This window comes from Arctopsyche grandis, chromosome 1, assembly GCF_051622035.1.
Source record: "Arctopsyche grandis isolate Sample6627 chromosome 1, ASM5162203v2, whole genome shotgun sequence".
In the NCBI taxonomy this organism is placed as follows: domain Eukaryota; kingdom Metazoa; phylum Arthropoda; class Insecta; order Trichoptera; family Hydropsychidae; genus Arctopsyche; species Arctopsyche grandis.
In genome coordinates this window covers 28,843,991-28,862,323 of record NC_135355.1, presented here as the reverse complement: position 1 = coordinate 28,862,323, position 18,333 = coordinate 28,843,991, and the positions used below count along the sequence as shown (strand labels likewise).

Sequence of the window (18,333 nt, the reverse complement as noted above, 5' to 3'; positions counted from 1 at the left end):
GCGTGCGTAACTTGGCGCCAATCCATAGTAGTCGAGAGAGAGAGCTCAGCTGTTTTATTTCTGGTTCACGCGCAAGAGGACCACCACAGTCCTACTCCGCGTACCGCGCAACCCTCACGGCTTCTTCCCATGTGAAACTCACTTCTCGGGCTGCTCCACATCTCTATGGTGCTTTTGGCAAATTTTTGCGAAAATCGTTCCGCCGGTTTTCGCGGTAGTGCGTGGTGTGCGTGAAGCTGCAATGGACGCGATTATGTCACGCGGTTGGCGTATCGCCCCGTGCAGTTCTATCCCGGTGCAGTGACTTCATTCTTTGATATTTTGGTGTTTGGTTTGTGTCATCTCGTCATCCAGGTCCTGACGCAGGATGTACACGGCTGCTGCTGCTGCTAAGAGCAGGCCGCGTCCCCGCAAGCAGTCCTCGACTGAGATCGCCGACAAGCACAAGCTATTGTGCACGTGGAGCAATGGTATTTGTTCGTCATCGTCTATCTCAACGTGAAAATGAAAGTTTTTCAGTGATTGATTTATTTCATCGTCGTCACTATTTTCTTTAAAACATCATTAGAATTAATAATAGATTTGTTTATTACTGTCATTTATACAGAACTTCACATATATATTAAGTCACTGACTCTACGTCGGCATGACAACTACTTACTATTGCAAATCTTTATTCTTGCTCTTTGAAACAAATAGATTAAGATTGGCCTTATTTTAGCAATTTTCACTTTGAATATTTTGGTTTCTTTTAAGTACGTGGGTCTTGACTTTTATTTCCATGTTTGACAAGCTAATTTAAGAATGATGATCGAAGTCCATTTGGATTTTTTTCCTGTCTGTTTTATAAATATTTATTTTTGAACCTTTCAACAACTTTTTATCGAGATTTCATCGAATATACGAATTATCGATAAATAAAGTATTGTTTTAGTCATTTTTTAACTCGTGTAAGTGAATGTCTGGAATTTTCGCGTAATTCTGTCCGCGGAGTAAAATAGACCAAGGACTCATTTGAGAGTCTTCTAACATGACATTGGTTTTATATTAAAATTCGAAATCATTTAAAATGTATTCTGTTTTTTATGAAATTAAATCAGTTAGTATACTTTTTTTATAATTTGTAAGTCAATGTGTTCCAAATGGAAAGTGTTCTTAAACAGTTGTAGAATCGCAGCTCTGCTGCTGCTTATATCGCTTTATTTTAGTATAAACATTTGATCTATTCCAATTGAATTCGCAGCTGACAGTGAAATTTATGGCATACGAATTGATATTCGACTTTTGAATCAATTTATGCGCATGTTTTGTTTCTGTATCTTGAAGATATTCATCTATCTGCCAATAAGAAAATTCGAATTCGGATACACTTTCGATAAATTACATATTTTAACGTTCAAACAGAAATATGTGCTTAACATCTGGGAACGAACGAATACGTCGACAATGTAACATAAAACACACTAATGCATATTTTCTGTAATTTTTTTTAATCATATGGATCATTTGTGCATTTGGCCCGACTTGAAAGCTGGTTTGTATACATCGTTATCTGCAGATGTGCAAACATGTCTATTTATGTTCTTAGCGTGTGTTCTCGCAAATTATACACGAAGGACTTTTCTAATACATATATATGTAGATATGTATGTATTTCGATTGTGAATTTTGTCACTTTTATTAACTCGTTAATTCTTAACCTTTTTGTAGTTCCCCTGCTGTAGTGGAATGCGTGGAAGTCGATGAACTTTTTGACATGTCTTTTATATAAGAACACAGCAATAAAGTAATCTTGATTGTTTAAATCCTCGCGTTCGTTGATTTTGTCTGGGCGAATCGGGTCGAGTCGTCGTTCGATAAATTGTCTTCTCAGTCCATTTCCAGACACGAAACTCTCGGATTTTTATTATTTTATCGTTTTTCGTCTGTTTTGGTTTGTGTGAATTTCTCGCAGTCTCGTCGTGACAGATTTACTTGGTCGATTTAATTTTTTTTCATTATTTTTTATGCAACTTCCGTTACGCCAATATTGATCATTCCGTTTGCGAAGTGAAAACGGGAATTTCGAATTTTATTATACATACTGTAATACTTTATTTCCGTTTTTAGACTAAACGTCACATGATGAATGTTGACTTTGGAGCCAAATTGTCCACTCCGGCTGGTCGTCTGGTCCGAGACATTAAATTGAATTTTTGTTATTTGAGTTTCATTTACACCCTACCTCGGACTTCGTAATTTCTGCCAAAAAATTATTTAACGTGTTTATTTTACACCAACTGGCATAATCTGGAAATTTTCCAATACACAAATCTTAATGTAACGATAATTCTGCTTTCTTTTCCTGTACATATGTAAATTGTTTATTCAAATATGATTATTGTCTGCAGATGCATATTTACAAATCCTGTAAAAATAATTTTGAATGTATACATATGTACATACAAACATTATAGCACACATGCATGTACGTTGATTCCATAAATAAGGCCACACCCAAAGTTTCAGCGCTTTGTTATTCCGTAGGCACATTCTTTGACAGCGGCAAAAAGCAACCGAACTAAAATCGTTACAAATTTTATCTGTACTGAACATTTGATTTTGAAATATAATTGTAAGATTATACATATATGAGAATATTCTCATTTATAAAGACTCATCTTATAACCCATACAACTATTTTTTCGTTTATTTTCTAAAATCCTTTTAAATGTACGTTGCATTTGATAAATGGATCAAAGATCACATCCTTTGAAGCGTTGAATCATGAATATAAATTGATTCAGAAATGTATAAATTCTAAATGAAAGCTCAGCAATGACATGTGTATTTTAGATTTTGTTATTTTCTTTGGTGAATCGTCAATTTGATAAAGATGCATTTGATGTATGGTCCTTGATGAACAGGCCGTGTATGATTCATCCTTTGATGAACAGTTCACATATGTATGTACACATAAATTTTTTGTCGTGTTTGGTCATTTCAAAACGTCTATAAGTATAGTTTCTCTAGCATAAATTTGATTTACAGTGTACTTTCGATTGTCCGGTTTGCGGATTATCCGTGCTTGAAATAAATACTCTTCTGTTGAGACGTATGAAACAAACGCAAGTAGCAAGTGAGTAGTTTTGGAGCATTGGTTGATCAGTAATTTATTTAATTGCTTCGTCAAAAGGGAAGTCCTCTACTGGACACAAATCATCCGAAGAGCGTATTATAGTCATGTGTAGTGGAAATGCATCAGCAAGTCATGAAAATGAAACTTTTGGTAATTGGAAAAGCAAAAAAACCTTAATCATTTAAAAGGAATGATATAAAAACTCTTCCTTTTGATTATTATCAAAGATCGACGTTCTTTGAATGCTTTTCGAAAAAAAAGGTTCATAATTGTAAATTTCTTAGAAAAACCACTATTTTTTGGACTCTTGCATTGAACACTAATTGGGTAGTCTATTTTTATTTGAAAACCATTGATCGAACGCTTATATTTAATTATTATAACCAAAAACGAGCACGGATGGATATAGATTTTCAAAAGATTGATTCAAGTCTATGTAAATGACTTTTTGAAATGAGAGGATTTTTAAAACGTAAAAGGGTTGCCACAGAAAGCAGTATGGTTAATAGATTATGCTTCTTCTCATCCGAATGAGACTTTATTTATAACAAACGACGGTTTTATGATAGCTAAATTTTTACCGCCTATTGTTACAAGACTTATTCAACCGTCACATCATCAATGAAACGGTTTTACCGTGCTGGTCTTTTCAAAACTCTTGCTAAGGAAGATGATGACTTGCTCAATTTCTGCAAAAAAAAAAGAGTGTGTTGGATGCTATACACGGAATAACAAAATTTTGGGTCGAAAGTAAAACCAATAACACTGGTTCGATCATGGGGAAAGATTCTCCTTAACGTGAAAATAGATTTGTAGGATTTTGAAGAGATCGAGGCATGTGATTTATCCGAAATATGCGGATTAATAGAACATTTGAAATGTTTTGATAATGTTGATCGGGAAAACAGCGAAGACTGGTTTGATCGCGATTCAAATGATTCAGGTTTTCAATGTACGAGTGATAATAGAAACGACATAAAAATCGATGATTCGGATTATCCGTGTTTTTCAATTATCCGGTCCGGTAATCCCCAGCATTAGCCCGGTTAATCGAGATTACACGATACAACCGAAGTAGGGATTGCAATTTACCGTCGAATTGCATTAACCGGTAAACGGTAAAAAATCTCCTACCGGTATTTACCGGTAAATGGAAACAAAGTGGGTTTAGATAACTGTATGTGGTAACTTTTCCTAAAAACGTTAACCGTAAATCGTAAATAAAGTTTGGACCATTTCAGAGTTTCGATCATAATTGAACCAATCTGATTTTAATTTATACTTTACATTTATTACGATTTGGTTAGTCTGCGTTGCCAGTGAATTTATCAATTTGAAATTCCCACATTTAATACTGAAAATTAACAAATTCCAGAACTACCTAATTCACAATATGCCATTTCCATCGATTTTTAATGCAATATTATGCCTGTTTATGTACTTAATTCGCGATAAAACAGTTAGCGGTAATCATCCGTAAATTTTAAAATTTACTGGCATTTACCGATGGCGGAATTTTTCAATTTACAGGTATACCGGTATTGCTATCCCTAATGCAAATGTTAAGTAGATTTGTTATTTATTATGTAATTTTAAGGATTTTTCGTTTTATATGCGAGATTGATTAATTAATCGATCATTTTTATCTTTTCATACTTCATGTATGTCTTGATTGGGAAATTTTGAATATTTTTTTTATATGTACATATATTCAATACGATCGATATGAGTTTCATTTTTATTGTTCTTTAATTTATTTTTTTCTTTGATCGATTGAAAAATGTGTTCGATAATACGAATCGTTGATGCGAATCCTATTGCATTGTGTAATTGTTTTATATGCGATGCGACCCGATTTCATAGAACGCGTACTTGAAGCGACTTTCATTGATTTATATAGGCTTTTATTGGATTGCGCTAAAAGTAAGTTTTGATTCAATTCTGATTCAATCGCTATTCTGTCCTCGTTCGAGAACGCCCTGTGGGGCCTCTGCACAATTACGTGACGCTTTTCGGGAAGCTGAAGTCGGTTTTTGGAATTGATAATATTTTGAGGACGGATTCTACCTCTTTTTTGGTCAAATCTGTTAAGTATTTGACCAAATCGTACGCCGCAAACGTTTCAGGCACACTGAACTTTGGCTCAGCTCCAAATCGCTTCGAACGACAGATAAGACGTCTACTTTTTTACGATTTCGAACGCAACTGTGCACATGAATGAGTATAACAATTTTCTATTTCGGATACTTGTATTTATTTTGATGATTTCAATCTAAAACAATTCGCCAACGTGATGGACGCGCGTTCGTTATGTTACATTTCGCGGAAGCGAAACTAGTTGAACGCTTGATGATGCTCAGCACGATTGAGGTGAAGGTCGTTCATGGCGGTTTGTTAATAAATATAGTAATTTGAATAAATATGTATAATAAATCGTAATATTTATGTATCTGTCTTAAATTAGCTTCAAATCAGAAAAAAAATTGTTGTTGAAATATGTAACGTAACCTCAATGTTTATTAGAAAATAATTTTAGTATGGCTATTTTTGCCAATAAATAACGAAAAGAAAGTGCGTGAGTAATCGCTATCTCATTGATCGTTTTTGCACCGGGTGAGTAATAGGAATTTTTGTATGTATGTACTCTAATAAATGTTCCCCGTTTTAGTCAGCGATAATCATGAATGGAAGTAGCAAATTGAACATAAAAGCTTTTAAACTCAAAACGTAATTATTTTTGTTGATTTGCATTACGCACTCAAGTCGCAATGCAAATCAACATTACCGTGCGAAACTATAACTAAACAGGATACTTCTCATTTAGTTTCGTAGTATGTAGATACGCTACGTAATGTCAGTGGCTTTAACCTTTTCATGTATGAGATGGTGATATTATTGTATCGGAATTAATACAAATCTTCAGTGGAATTTACATTCTCCATTTAATTTAGTCCTTATATTTGTAGTATATATGTATGTACATTAGGGTGCATCTAAAACGACAAATTCTGGAATTTGGAAACACATCTACAAAATAGTTTAAAAAAAAAATTTTTTGCACGGCTGCCAGCCTATTTAAGTTTGTAAAAATCTTGAATTTTACCGATTTTCGAAGATTTATTTTTAATTTAAGCTCAGTTTTAGTATTTTTTTTTCAATTGGTCTCGGCATATAAACGGAATAATTTTACATTAAAAATTATCATATTGGACTTGTTGTAACATTGCATTGCGTAACGTAACAAAGGTATGAAATAATTTTATATTTTTATAACACTTGTTTCACTTTTATGTGGTTTATATGTATATGTACGGGTCTACCTCACGGTACCGAAAGTCAAAAGATCGAAAAAGCAAATATCGGAAGGCAAAGATGGAAAATCGAAAGATCTTTAGTCTAAAGATAAAAAAAGGGTGCATGGTAAACGGTATTATGTATATATAATATATATTAGTGGCATGCGGTGAAATTATCTCTCTTTTTGTCGTACAGCCTTGTTTAATGTGCGCGCGCAGGATACGGGAGGAAAAGGATGTTCCTCTTGTATCCTGCTCGCGCAAATTAAGTGAGGGTGTACGACGGGGGGAGAGACAGTTTTACCGCACGCCACTGATATATATATACTAACCGTTTTTCATGCGTATGCATGGTAAACGAAGATTTTCGATTTTTTAACATTCGGTGCGGTGACGGTCACCCGTATATGTATGTACATATTAAATGTTTATATACTCTACGTGCGAAATTCAAAGTTTCCCGCGTTTTGTCGTAAGGCGACGTTGTCATGTGTCCGTGTCGGTGTTGAGGAAGGTGGAAGGTAAGCCCAACCGGCCTTGTTTTGAATCGGGCTGCGGCCCAAACCAGGCGAGATTGGGCGTTCATGAGTGATGTCCCCCTCCTTTCCTAAGTCTAATGACCAAAAAAAATATTTCATTATTGTCAATTACTATTGTCCTACCTACAAAGCAAGAGAGCAAGAAAAGGTTGACAATAGTGAACTATTTTTTGTGCATGAAAACATCCCGGCTGAATAAGTCTGTTAATGACCAGCTCATTGGAACGCATCCTTACTCTTTCTTAAATATGGAACGCATCCCTACTTTTTCTGCGTAATTCAAGTCTTTTTTTATGCGGTATCCCGTTGAACGCATCTATCGCATAAAAAAGATACCCGAGTGTACTGATATGAAATCCATCAATTGCATTAACCAACGACCTTCGTCATTTGAAAATTGTACTCACGCTACACAATGACAATTATCTTTGACGTAGTACACTATAATGACAGAAACGACATTGCCCTCTAATTTTTCATAATTTTATCGTATATTCAAGTCAAAATAGTATAGCTATAGTGCTCCATGAAGCTGGTCGAAGTATTTCTCAGTCATTGTATATTCAACTTATGTAAGTGTAGTGAATTCTTTTTACGTGATGTGTAAGAAAAGTATCGTGAATGAATGTTCTTTGTGTCGCCATGTTGTAATCCGTACCATATTCTTATATAACGGAAGTATCGGTTTATGAATTAATGCTTTAATCTCTAAGCGTTTGTTTATTAACAAATGGTTAACCAACTCATTAGTCATAGGTCAAGTTTTGTATGGAATGATCAGATTGTGTTTTCAGATGTATGTACATACATATGTATGTATTCATGGTATTGATTTCTTAACCGAGTATCTGTGTAAAATCAGTTTTATTTGTAGAAAGTCGCATTCTCATAAGTTTGTCGTACCTATGTATTATATGTAGTTTCAACTTCGTAGCGTATCTAAGGTCAATGCTAAACAAGTTTAGTCAATACTTTGAAAAACGACTTCAAAGGTTGTTTGCCATTCACGTGTTTGTGCTCTACAACAATTTTCCTCGCAAAGGTTTGGTTTTTAAACGTGAAATATTAATTTTGTAATTTTATTTTCAGAGGTTTGCAGTGGCGGTGAGCTGCCAGAAGTTGAAATCATCAGTTTACTGCACGAGAACATACCAAAGTATAAATTAAGAGCCGACTCGTTGACTGCATTTTCCGGTGAGTTTTCCTCAATCTGTTTTTTTAAAAAAAGGAGATGTGTTAATTTGAGCTGTGAAATATTATAAATTTGCAATTTTTTGCAGGTTACGAAAATCAAGATTGGTTCATCCCTTCACCGGCTTTAAAAGTAGAAGACGCTGATTTGAAACTTTCTCCCGACCAGATCAGGGAGACACTTAACTATTTCCGTGAGTTATATTTTTGTATAAAAATAAGCTGTTTTGTTTGTGAAAAGCGCCACACGTGAATTTTTCGCGACAACTTTCTATCGTCTACCTGCGCTTTGATATAAAGCTTTCATATCGAAAGCACAGGTGTCGCTCGTTTTTATTTATTTTATTTATAATTATAAAAATTGATTTGATAATATTTTGTAAATATTTCACGTGAATTTATTATAAATTTTTTACGGATATTTTATTATTTAGAATTTTATAGCACGATAAATCAAAGATTTGAACTTTTTACGATTTGGTTGTATTTTTTACAGATTTTTTAATTTTTTATTATATTTACTTCTATTAACTATTTTAATATATAATAATTATCTTAAATAATACTCATTGACTTTGTATAATTATCACTACTTGTTTACAATGGAAAAAACATTTTAAATTGAGCAATTAAGTCATGGGACAGCTTTTGTGTTCAATTTGACCCATAATAGTGTGTGTAATTTTGCCAAGTGTTGTTGACCCAAAAAAATATTATATCCAACTGTAAATTGAATGCGCGGAATTTATATACATACATACCATTCATAATGAATATTTTTTTGTAATTATTAATGAAATACTTTCAATTTTTCTTTTAAATGAAAGATATGTTTATTTATTATACATTACCAATGTAAAAATCATTATATGGAACGCGCAAAGTTGGTCATTAGTCCTTTTAGATTAATCTATTATTATTTCTCACAATGTCAATAGCAATGTCATGATTTTGAAAGTTTTCAGCCATTTTATCTTTTTTTTGGGTTTTTTCATTTCAACTCCATTTCGGCATTTCTCACTAATAAAATTAATTTCATGTCATTTTCGCGACATTGAGAAAGTCTACTCGACTAATGTAGACTAACGATTCATTCAATTTATCGGATAGTCTTTTTTTTATATTTTCTTTTTTTCTTTAGGTCATTAATTTCTAACGACATAAAAACAATGCAATCGTGCATCGTCCAAGTGTAATTTCCAAGTGTTTTTTTTTCAATATACTGTATTTTTTTTCTTTTACTTCATTTCAACCTCATCTTTGGGAATGGGAACGTTGCATTCCGTTTGTTTTCGAAAACAATAATACGAAACTAGGCAACATTTCGAATTAAAGTGACATTATACGTGTGTGCAATAATTGAAAATCACAATAAGAGTTGCAATATTTTCCTAATATGAAATAAGACTTTATCGATTTTGGATTTGATGTAATGCATATGTATATATTGCTATTCATATATTTATATAGATTTATATATCTTGATTCAAATATCTTTCCATGGATATTCGCATTGTTATGATAGGACTAGCTAGCGTTATTGTTTATTTATATTACAAATCTGCGATTAGATATTATTACAAAAACAGAACGAATCATTTCATTTGTCGATTGTGATATTAAATATTGATTTTCACACGTTATTGAAGATTGGAAAATTGTGTCATTTGTATGATTCTTTCATTTTTATGTGAAGTATAAAAAAATCTTTACCGCTAACGACCGTATCTACGTACATATGTACTTCCCCTGGCTAATAATTATCTACCGTTGTTGTTTTCGCCCCCACCTAAAACGGAACAGTTTGTGTACATTTCTCATTTTCTTGTTTATTTATGTAAACGTACGTACGTGAAACCATTAGCAAATGGTCAGTATTATACTTACGCTCGTGTCGATAGTGCCGCTCGTATTACTAATGTTTTCTATATACAACATTCGGTTGCCGAAATATCCGTGTATTTTTGTCGAGTGCTACCAAATATTTCATGGAATTTTCTGAGGAAGACTTCTGCTCATCCATGTGTGAGTTTTGATAGTGATTTTGTCCTCGAAGCACTGGTGATTCTATATTGAGAAATTGTGGCAAAAAATTGCCTTGGGAAATCGTAATTTTCCCTCCAAAATAATATTATAGAGAGAAATCTCACTAGATTTTCTTGGAAATTCCACTATGTAATCACTGGATTGCAATTAATTGAGTGGTAGTCATATTCCACTACGATTTGAACGAAACGGCACGATTTTAGTGTACTTATGTAGAGGTCCCCTTTCAGTAAATCTTCAATTCGTTATATAATTTTATGATATTCAAAATTAGTATTAAAGTTTTCTCAAATATGAATTTTTAGATAATTTTCTTAAAATTGCGCCGTTTTGAGTTATTTGTTTTTTCAGAATTTTGTATATTTTATAATATAGTGAAGTTGATTGTGAATATAATTTGATAATGTTTTTCTCTAATTGTTTCTACACAATTTTTTATCTTATGTAAAATTTATATTTTATCGATTAATATGTTTTTTAACTTATTTTATGTGCAACAAATAAGATTAAATATATGTATCTCATCACGTACACAATTGCACATTATTATTTCATTGTGTCTTATATTTGTGTTTTTTACATTATAGTTTAATCAGGCTCATTTGAAAAAGCAATCAGTTTCCCATTATTGAATTACTCTAGCCACGCAATCCATAATTTTTGTTTTACCTGTTACCTCTAGGGGATGAAAAGCAATTTATTTTAAGTGCATCGTTCATATTTTAACCGTCGTAGTCCCACAGTTGTAACTTTTACCCTTTTGATGAAATTTATGAGAGGCTGTGCTATAAATGATAAATTTACCGAGACGTGCCATTTTGTTATTATATATTTTTGTAAAATCATGTTTAAATGCGATTGGCTCTCAATCAAATTTTGTATAGAAAAGCTTTTTCTTTACAGTGTGTTTAAGCGAGTCTTGAATATTCTGTTTCATGTTAGAAAATCAATTTAATTTATCGAAAGACCCGACGCTTTTCCAAAGAGGAAGTTCCATTTGGATAATAGAATGGGGAAAGGTCATGTCATCTTTTTACGATTGTCCTGTCCCGTCTGGAAATATTTTATTATCTACATTCACACTTTTCCTTGCAAAAATTTATCTCGTTTTCGGTCCAAAGTCCGCTCTATAAATACATGGGTCTCTTGACAGATTAGAACATGAAATAAACATACATACGTATTTACTTAGTAAATTATGTTGCTTTCTTTGCTTGTGAATATGTCACGCAATTTAACAATTTTTTTGCTACTGGTACGAATATACAAAATTGCTCTCCATTTCTAAAAGCCATGTCGTGACGCTAATATTGCTAAAAAAAAACTTAAAATATGCTAATGTGGAGCACAACAACTAAGCCTAGTTTTTTAATATATTGTTGAAAATTCGAATTAGAGTACATATTAATATAACAAAATCAATACGAAAATTCGTATCAAATACATCTACAACTTACATATGTACATATTGAGAATAATTGAAGACCGATTTGTGATTACACGATATATTTCTTTCAGCAAATGTGTATAAAGACAGTAATTGACTTTTATAAGTAGGACACTACATAGTCTGATCAATCAAGCTAATACACATATTTACTTTATCTATGTACGTAGTGACAATATATGAAGCTTTGTGATAATGCGAAAATTAGACCTGGTTTTTACATGTACATATGTAATTAAATATCCTTAATTGAAAACGACTCAAACGAGAAAACTGACTTTTTTTTGTATACATATATATTATTTTTTTTATGTTTTATTATAAAATTAATATCTGCTTTTGATGTTAAAGAAAATATTATACAAACACCATTACACATACATACTTGTATGTACATATGTAGTTTACCTTATAACTTTGCTATCGCTGGTTTAGTTAAAAAGTCACGTCTTCAATCTCCTGTCGTTTTTCAATCACCGTGTATTTTATGTTTTATCTTTCAAGACGATTTTTCTGTCGATTTCCAAAGAAAAAAAACATTTTCGCGTTGAAATTTTTTTTCTTACATTAACGAATTCAATTGAATCGTGCCCTATTTTATAATCGCGTGCTTTTGTGTTTACTCTTTGTGCTGAAATGGTGTCAAAAACTATCGCCATAGTCTAGTTTCTTACTTTTCAGGACAAAAGACTGGGTTTGGGTGTTGGTGGAAGGCTTGCACGCAAACAGTTCCACGAAACTTGGGGATTGATCAAAATTTTCTATATAACTACGAAAATATTTGCAAAATTTAAACATTTTTTAGCCACTTCCAGACTTTATTTAAGTAGTTTTTAATCATATGATCCCACAGTTGCTACGCCTAGCGATAAGTGATCATTTTTTGACTTATTAGCGACGGTTTGCTAATAGATTACGTCACTGTTTTGATATTTTCCGTGGTTGTATTGAAACGTGACGAATTTATTCGCGCGAATTGCAAATTTATGCAGAGTACATACACATTTCAAGATTTTATTTATTTTAAATCTTGATTTTGGACGTTTCTATCATACAGTACCCGAAAACATATTATTTTGCGTATTTATAGTTCGTATCGATTATCCTGCGTGACCTGCGAATTTTGCGGTCTACGAGTCCACGCCCCGATTCGAATCTAGACCAGTGAAATATTCAAGTGTTGTAGTCGTCGTAGCTCTTTTCGATGCTATGAAATCAACCAACTCGCCCAAACGTTGACGTTCATATACTGGAATTATAAAAGCCTTGTATAAACATTCGGTGTTTAATTTTAGTATATATTTTTAAATGTACGAACCGGTTAGTATTATTCGTGTGCACGGTTCCGACATGTGACATATTCGGTTGAATTAATTTTTCGCAATTCGTGTTATACTTACATATTATATAAAACCGTTCACTTGTACCGTGTGAATGAAGATATGTTTGTACGTATGTAAATTAGTAAATATTATACATTGTAAATTATATGATCATTGTCGTTTGTTCTGTCCAAACTCTAGGCTAGTAGAGTAACCTACAAATTCGAGGTCTTTCAAATTGAATAAGCAAATGGAAAAACTTGCCCTTGTGGTTTTACCAAGATTTTCAGAACTCTTCCGTTTTCAAAATCAAAGATGCATCATATATTATATTTATTACATGTAATTTTTTTATCTGTTGTTATTTCTCAAAATATTTTCGGAATCAAGAAAGTTATAAAATTTTACTTATGACCCACATAGGACCCACCTTTCGACTTATTTAAAATATGTATGTACGTACATGTGTATTTTTATTTTAATAAATCAAATGCTTTTTATATAATTTACATTATTTGTAATTTTTGCATAGACTGTTATAATTAATTTACATTTTACAATGTTGCCATTACGGGTTTTACCGCTGAGCGACACCTATGGTATTAAACTTGTACATATATAAATTTATAGATTATAAATTTGAAATCGTATTCAAATAGTGGTGACAAATAGTAGGTAGGATGGTTTTGCCCACTCGACGAGGAACCGTTTCAACAATGAAATCAGATAAATTGGCATACTCTGATGGCACTTGGAATCATAAATATCCAAGTCTGACCAGCAGTACTGCAGAAATACTCGAAATACTAGAAATACGAGGTCAACCCAGGGCTTGAATCCCGGAACCTCTCAACCACCTAGCTATGCTGCTGTTATAAAATTTTATTCTAATTTATATTTTAAGATTTCAACTGGCGCTCATAATATATTGGTTCATACAGAGACATACTTAATTATACAAATTTGGAGAGTTAATTTTATACAACTCATTATAAAATATAATAATTTGATAATTTTTTCAAGTCACCAAACCGAATTATTCCCCATAATTTTACGCGGGCATTCAAATTTTATTATAATTAGTGTAATTATTTGTAAAAAACATCGGGGAAAGGTGGCAGTGGAGAGAGGGAGGTCGTAGAAAACATTTAAAATACTCCATCATCTGGTTTGTTGCGCTTTCATCCGTTTAATGATGCGCTTTTCTACAAAACAATATTGCATAATAATTATTAAGTTCGGTCGTATCGAATGTGGGTATAAATAAGTAATTTTTTAACGCGAGCTTGCACAACTATTGTCAGTATCGCCATTTACTCAGTACTACGTAACAATTTGAGAAACTTACCGATTCGTATAATTGTTGTGAACGAGGCCTACATTTTCGACATTGATAAATGTTTTTTTATACCGTGGCGAAGGTCAGATACGCTTCATCTCTCTTTTGTCATAGTCGATAATCCTTTTTTTGCTGTTTTGATTCGGCCAAAATAGGTCGTCCCTTTATTGAATTATCGCATAATATACATATTTATATATAAAATACACTTAAAAATAGAAATGACTTTTAACGTGTAAAGCGAGCATGCATAGTGTATGGGCAGAGCGCTTAGGAACTTAGGAACTAGGAGTTATATATCATAACCAATGGTGTAGTGCTAAATAAAATAGAACCCGGTCGGTGTTTAATTTTTACGCCCCCCCCCCACCCCGCTTTTTTCCTTACTAAAAAAAAAGTTGTATCCTAATATTGGTAGTTCAAATATTTATAAAAAGAATCAAATAATAATTAACAAGTATTCTTAATTATCATTTGATTTTACTTGTTGAAATTATGATGTATTTTCTTATATTTTATAAAAACTTCCATAATGCATCCTCTTCAACATCTTTGATTTTGCAAAACCCGCGTGTGTGTGTTAACAGCAACATTTCCTTTTAGTAATGCTAAAACCATAAATACATATGTATACATATTTCAAAAAACTATAAAATTTTAACTTGTGAATTTAGAGATGACTATTCATTTAAGGCGAGTTCCCTCATTTTATCTATCCTCAAGTGCGTAGTATGATCAATAATTCAAAGAATGTTTTCTTTCGAAGTTTTGGGTGGTTTTAAATAAAAAAAGCCATTACATTTCATTAAACGTCTTTTAATTTTCATATTACTATTCGATTGTGGTCATCGAGTGTTAGAACGAGAGTCTGCTCACAATATTTGGAATACAAAATTTGAAATTTTAGTCGAAAATTTTTTTAATTGTACTCGAAAAATAATTTTTATGTCAATCAAAGTGCCAGAGCGGCGACCTGGCCCGACTACATCACTGATTATAACTGTATATGGGACTTCGCATCCTGATCCTACATAAATACATACATACTAATGTGCCTACAATGTAAGTTGTCACTCCGGAATATTTTTTTTTGCTAACATATATTTACTTTTTTGTAACGCTTTAAGAAAATTACGTACTCTTAGGTACTAGAGAATTTATTTTTGAGTCAAACTTGTCAATCGATCAGCTGCTCTAAAAACTGCAGAGCATATACAATAAAAGGGGAACAAGTTTTGATGAGAGGTATTAGAAAAACCTTCATTAAGAAACAAAACAAATTATATGGCGCTCAATTTGAACTATTCAAATTGAGCGCCATATAATTTTTATCTCATACCAATATTATTTATTTATTTTATACTTGGGAAAGGCAGCATAGCCGATGGACCTAATTTTTCATGTTTATATTTTTTTAGCGAATAAACTAGTACATACATACAAATATATAAATTTACAGATCATAAAATTTTGAAATCATATTCAAATAGTCGTGAGATAGTGGGTAGGTTTATTTTTTTAAAAGTTGATGAGAAACTGTTTCAACAATGTTATCAGCTAAATTGACAAACTCTGATAGGAAACGACCAATTTGGAGTCACAAATATCCAGGTTTGACCAGCAACATTACAGATAGTACTCGAAATAAATTATTTTTAACCAAGGTCACCCCACGGGATAAAACCCGGCAACCTCTCGGTGGTTAGTATTAATGCAACCATCAACCTATGCTGCTGGCTATATGAATTTTTAAACCATTGTAGACATCAACCGAACTCTCTGACTGGGTCACTGAACTGACTGAGTTTGTCTATAAGGGATTATAACAATTATGATTATTATTATAAAAATGGAATTATATTGAAAAACAATAGTCATTGTAATGATAAAAATTTTGAATTACCTCATATATGCATAGATACGAGTATATTGTTATTGCTATTTGATTAGATTTTAATGGAAATTCTCTATATCGCCATTATATACTTGGTACGTACACAGATCAGTATTGGATATGTATATTCATAATCTGCTTTAGAAAGGCGTATGTTACACCTGATAATATCTGTTAATGTTATATATTTTCTTATTGGCATTATAACGTATGTGAATCATCTCAGCTAATGATGCATTCTCTGACGCCACTTCTCTTCTACGAATGCAATTTTCGACTCGTCGTGATTGTAATATAAATACACTTTCAACGCAGTGTTGTATTATTATTATAACACTAAATTTGATCACATTTAGTTGATCGTTCTCGCTTCGTGGTAGTTTTGGGTATCGCGTTCAATCGTCGTTCCATCTATTGTGCTAAACGACCCGTTTTGGAATTTATGATTAATCTGCGAATCAATCGCAGACGTCTGCATCGTATTTTTAATGCCATTCTGGAAGAAAATGGACCGTAAGCTGATGTTAAATCGATTACTATTAACCTTCCAATTGGACATGCGAAAATGTTGTTTTATTCGTGTGAAAATTTTAAGCTCGATTGCTTTGTAACGCTATACGGCAGCTTTGCGTATTTTGGGTATGAATTTTTTATTGCTACAAATGGGTATTTTGTATGTAGCTAAAATAAGATATGTCCCAATTGTGCAGACTGTTTTCGTATTGTGGTTTTATCAAAATGTGAATTTAAGTCTCCATTTTTAGAATGTTTTTTTATTTGATGAAATTTGATAATACATAGTATGAATGCCCTGTATTGAAATTATATATTCATATACATACGTATATGAATACATATGAAATAGAATATCGTACATGAGATCAAAAGTGATGATTTGGCATCCTATGTATGTATGTATGTATGTACATATATGAAGGACAACACTCATCTTAGATGTCATTCTCTTAGACTCCTGAAAGAAAAATCGAACAAATTGATTAGAGCTTCTTTCTTTTCAAACAGAGTGGTTAAAGTTTGGATTAGTCTTCCCAACAATGTAGTAATGTCTTAACATTTATTTATTTTTAAAAATAAATACACAAAATATGTATTTTTAAAAACAAGCTTGTATTTCTTAAACTTAGAGGGTTTTGTAACTATTCTATTCCTATATCTTCATTTATTTATATATTTTCCTTTTCTTTTAGTTATCATCTTACTGTTTTGTTTTATTTTTATCTCTGTATTTTCTTTTATTTTATTATTGTTATCTTGATTTTTTTTTTCTCATTTAATTTATATGTATGTATGTAAAACTAGAACCCCTTGGATCTATCGGCTTTGCCGCCGTCCTGAAGTGTGTTAAATAAATAAATAAACGTAAAGCCTCACAGAGGTACGCAGTACGTGTTTTTTTTTTGGATAAACGCTAGACATACTTCGGTACGCCAGATCCTTACCTTCGCAAGCCTCGCCCAGATCTTTACCTCGCAAGCCTCGAGTGTTTTCTGTGATATGTTATTCTTGTATTGAGATAGGTTTGACTCTTATTGATAGCGGTGATTTATATTTGAAGTAATTATAAGATTGTACGAATTAGTATTTATATGAAGATAGGCCTCTCATCGCTGCAGTCCACTTACATATGTGTCCCGTGCCGCACTTTTGAGTGTGTTACCATTAGGGGTATATACATATGTATGTGTCAACCTATTAATAGACATTTTACAGATTCCATGTTTCTTCCTTTAATTAAATCTCACAAATTGGTTCGTCATCCTTTTCGGCCGTCATTCGTGCTCGTTTTCAAAGTATTTTCAAATAAATTCTATTTCTGCCGACTTATTCATTCTGACCACGTACCCCACACCGCTCTTTGTAGTACATACCTATATATTTATAATTCGTACGAAAAGTCTCGTTTGAAATTCCACTCGTTTTTCGACCACACACCTCACAGGGATGAAAGGCGATTAGCTTTGAAGGGATTCAGACACATTAATTCCTCGAAAAAGTTTTCTCGTTAACATTCCGTCTTATATACGGCACGAAATCTCATTTCCACTTCGGTAAAAGTAGGAATTATCGACAGGGCGGATCCTTTAGGCTCGAAAGCGAGACTCGGTCGACCCGCTCCTTCC

At 32.6% G+C, this 18,333-nt stretch overlaps 1 protein-coding gene across 1 annotated transcript in view; it reads left to right on the top strand.

The window, feature by feature from the left end:
• Window positions 1-18,333, top strand: part of milt (trafficking kinesin-binding protein milt) — a 94,318-nt gene that overhangs the window by 24,902 nt on the left and 51,083 nt on the right. The window contains exons 5-6 of the mRNA XM_077427938.1: window positions 8,043-8,147; window positions 8,234-8,338. The gene's annotated coding sequence lies outside the window, so the exon portion shown is untranslated. The remainder of the gene's footprint in view (window positions 1-8,042; window positions 8,148-8,233; window positions 8,339-18,333) is intronic.